The 4529-nt window shown below is 44.5% G+C and overlaps 1 pseudogene; it reads right to left on the bottom strand.

Annotated features, from left to right (window-relative positions):
• Positions 1–2674: 2674 nt before the first annotated feature.
• On the bottom strand, positions 2675–3560 carry LOC116763552 (annotated as a pseudogene).
• Between the last annotated feature and the right edge of the window lie 969 nt (positions 3561–4529).

Raw genomic sequence — 4529 nt, 5'->3', positions numbered from 1 at the left:
AGAAAAAACTTGAAAGATGTGAGAGAGAGAGCCATGTGGATGTCTGAAGAAAGCCAATCCAGGCAGAGGAACAAATAAGAATACACTGAGGAGGGATCATGCCCAACCTATTCAGGAACAACAGAGAGATGAGAGTGATGGAGATGGGGTAGAGGGGTGGGGTGGTCAGAATATTAGGAGATGAGGTCTTAGAGATTACAGGAGTTAGGTCACATAGGACCTTGCTACCTATTACAAAGACTTCAACTTGTTTATGGCTGAGCAGTGTTACTCAACCATAAAGAAGAATGAAGTATTGCCATTTGCAGCAACATGGATGGACCTAGAGGCTACCATATTAAGTGAAGTAAGTCAGACAGAAAAAAACAAATACCATATGATATCACTTATATATAGAATCTAAATATGACGCAGGTGAACTTATGTACGAAACAGAAACAGACTCACAGACATAGAGAACATATTTGTGGTTGCCAAGGAAGAGGGGGCTGGGGGAGGATGAATTGGGAGTTTTGGATTAGCAGATGCAAACTATTATATATAGCATGGCTAAACAATAAGGTCCTACTATGCAGCACAGGGAAATATATTCAATATACTGTGATTAATCATAATGGAAAAAATATGAAAAGAATGTATATATGTGGAATCTAGAAAAATGTGTAGATGATCTTATTTGCAAAGAAGAAATAGAGACATAGACATAGAGAACAAACGTATGGATACCAAGGGGGAAGGGGTGGGAGGATGAGATGAATTGGGGGATTGGGATTGACATATATACACTACTATGTATAAAATGGATAACTAATGAGAACCTACTGTATAGCACAGGAAACTCTACTCAGTGCTCTGTGGTGACCTAAATGGGAAGGAAATCCAAGAAAGAGGGAATATATGTATACATATGGCTTATTCACTTTGCTGTACAGCAGAAATTGACACAGCAGTGTAAAGAAACTATACTCCAATTAAAAAAAGAATATATATATATAACTGAATCACTTTGCTGTACAGTAGAAATGAACACAACATTTTAATTCAACTATACTTCAATAAAATAAATTTTTTAAAAACCCATTTGAAAAAAAAGACTTCAACTTTCACTCTCAGAGAAATGGAATAAACCCTTGGACAGTTCTTAAAAAGAGCACCATGTTCTGAGTTAATGCATCAACAGATTGATCAGTCTGACTGCTTTGTTAAGAGTAAAGTGGAAAAGAACAAGATGAGTTAGGAAACTGTAGGAATAATCTAAGCAAGAAATAATAGTCTTATGGACCAGGGGACTAGTGGTGACAAGTGGTCAAAAAAGGTTATATTTTTAAGATAGTAGAACCAATAGGAGTTGCTGAGGGATTAGATGTGGGGTGTATGAGAAAGAAAGAGGTCAAGGATAACTCTAAGGATTTTTGCCTGAGCAACTGGAAAGATTGAATTCCATTAACTGAGACAGAACATCACCAGAGGAACCAGGTGGGGTGGGGAGTAGAGGTAGTGAATCAGGAGTTTGATTTTTGACATGGCTATTAGACTTCCAAGTAGCTGAGACAGAGTTGGATGCACCAGATTGGTATTCAGGAGAGAGAGCCAGACTGGAGATCTACATTAGGAGGTGTTAGTGTATGATTGGTATTTGAAACTCTGTACCTGGGTAACATTATCAATGAGGAGATAATGAAAAGAAGAAACCCAAGGATTTTACCAAAGTGAAAAGATGAAGATAGGAGGAGCCAGCAAAAGAAAACAGAGAAAAAATGGCTAGTGAGGTAGGAAGAAAACCAGGAGAATGTGGTATCTTGTAAGCCAAATGAAGAAAGTATTTCTAGAATAGGGGATGATCAACTCTGCCAAATGCTGCTGATGAGACAAGATGAAGGTATCAGTATAATTGCCCAGTGAAGTAAGCAACATGTGGAGGTCATTGCTGACCTCAAGAAGAGAAGCTTTTTCATGTGGATGACGTAAAAGAAGGTTTAAAAATTTAAATAGCACAAACTTTTGGATAGCATCTAAAAAAGGAAGTGATAAATTTATTAAAATTGGCATTATATTTACACTTGGATTGTTAACTATAATTTTATTTGTTTATATCTATTTTTTCATTGTCAATTAGCAAGAGATTATTTTATTTATCTCAATTTTTTTCATTGTCAATTAGCAAGAGATAAAAGGCATCTTCATCTCATATTGAACACTTTGTGGTTCTCAGTAGGTGTTTGTTGAATAAGTAGGTATGCATTTCTCATTCTAACTAGCAAGGGATACCCTCATTGAGTCAACATACTCACAGAATGACAGAAGTCAAGACCACCAATGGTCTCCTTAAATGAAAAAAGTATTCTTTTACAGTAGTACCTACAAGATCTCAGTTGATGGCTGTACTAAATGGTAAAGTGAAATAACAATAATTCTACTCCAGAGTCCTAACCCCAACTTAAATAATATTTGAAGGTTCCTAGTTAGGCCGTGAAGGGGAAAAAAATGTCACCTATAACAGATGGCTCTACTATATGCCATTTAATCAAAGAACCAACTGTCCTTTAAAGCTTGATTTTCAAAATTGATCTATATATTTAAAAAATAAGTAGCAGGAGAAATAATAGCCTAGGGAAACAATGTAATCCATTTTTTTAAAAACTGGCTTCATTCACTTTATTTTTCTCATAGAAAATTAAGTGGTGGTTACAGCTAGAGCCTGGGTCCTCTGCACGGAAACTCTGGTGTGGGTCTTTACAGGATGGTCGATGAATTCCTGATACGGAGACTTGGTGAACACCGTCTATTTCCAGAGATCAGGAGTGAGATAACTGTAGGTCTTGGAAATGGCACCAAAAGTGGTCTTGGCAAAGTTGCCCAGGATGGCAGCACAGCCCCTGGCAGAGGTGTAGCAGTTGTCAATTCCAGCCATCATCAGTAGCTTCTTGGGCACAGGGGCTGAGATGATTCCAGTGCCCCTGGGGGCAGGGATGAGGCACACCAGCATAGAGTCAGTGGCCAGTCACCTTGCAAGGGACGGTACAGGGCTTGCCAATCTTGTTCCCCCAGTATACTTGCCACACAGGGACGATGGAGAGCTTGTCCAGAATGATGGCCCTACTGATAGTAATGGCTACCTCCTTAGAACACTTGACACCCAAACCAACATGTCTGTTGTAATCCCTGATGGTGACAAATACCTTGAACCTGGTCCGCTGGCCAGCACATGTCTGCTTTTGCACAGACATGAGCTTCAAAACCTCGTCCTTGAGGGACGCCCCCAAGACAATGTCAATGATCTCAGATTCCTTGATGGGCAGAGAGAAGAGGTAGATCTCCTCCAGGGACTTGATCTTCATGTCCTTGACCAGGCGGCCTAGCTTGGTGACAGGGAGTCACTTCTTGTCCTTGGCCTTGCCTCTGTGAGCTCTGTGGCCTCGGCCCCCACCCCGGCCCCAACCACAATGCTGGCCTTGGCCCCAGACATCGCTGCCGAAGCCTCTGTGGAAGCCACCACGGCCTCCCATTCCAGGGCCCCCGGGGCCTCTGGGCCCTCCCATAGCACTGGCATCATCCGCCATTTGGTGTTTTTACAGAAAAGGTTTTGGTAAAAAGTGTCTTCATGTGAGAATTGCATATTAGATAGAGATCAAACATGAAAGAAAAAGAGGCAGAAGAAAATATTGTAAGAGATAATATTCATAGTTCCACTTCAGTGGACTTGGTGAATATAGAAGCAACTGTGGGGGTGGAGTCAAGATGGCAGACTAGGAGGACGTGGAATTCACATCTCCTCACAATGAGGGCACCTACCAGGCACCGGTGGGGGACCACGGACACCTAAGGGGATGGGAGGAACCCCCAGTGACCGGGTAGGACATGGGGCATGAGGGGAGTGAGGGGGGAGGAGAAGTGGAGGTGGGACAGGACTGGCACCCCTCAGGGACAGCTGGGGGAGGGGAAGTGATCCCACGCCCAAAGGGGGAAATTGGGGGACCATTGGGAGAGCAGAGGATCAAAAAGGAGCGTGGCCAGGTTTTCCTTGCCCACTTGGGCCCCCAGGAACCTGCTGAGATCCCAGGCCTGATCCTCTGCCCACCTAGGCCCCCTCTAGCTGCACGGGTCCTGAGGGAGTGGGAGGGAGGGAAGGGGGAGCAAAAGTAAAGGCCGGACCTCCAGGACCGGCACCCTGAGGGGTGCCTGGGGGAGGGGAGGAGTTTCTACACCCAGTGGGACCCACCCATGGTTAGGGGTCTAGCGGCAATGGGGGAGACCCTGGGGGACACGATGGGGAGGGGCGCGAAGGAAGGGAAGGGAACGTGACCAGTGCTTTCCCTGTCCACTTAGGCATGGGGGAGCCTGTTGGGCTCCCGGGCCTAATCCTCTGCCCTCGGAGCCTCCCTCCTGCTGCGCAGAGCCCAAGCCCCGCCCCTGCACTCCCACCCAGGGTCACACCTCTACACTTGGAGACCCCCTCCAACGCGCTGGGCCTAAACACCACCCACACACCCTCACTCAGGGCATTACCTCCAAACTCCAGAACTCCACAC

The sequence above is a fragment of the Phocoena sinus genome, chromosome 12 (assembly GCF_008692025.1).
Source record: "Phocoena sinus isolate mPhoSin1 chromosome 12, mPhoSin1.pri, whole genome shotgun sequence".
In the NCBI taxonomy this organism is placed as follows: Eukaryota; Metazoa; Chordata; class Mammalia; order Artiodactyla; family Phocoenidae; genus Phocoena; species Phocoena sinus.
The sequence above is the reverse complement of the archived record's forward strand: the minus strand, read 5'-3'. Positions and strand labels throughout refer to the sequence as shown.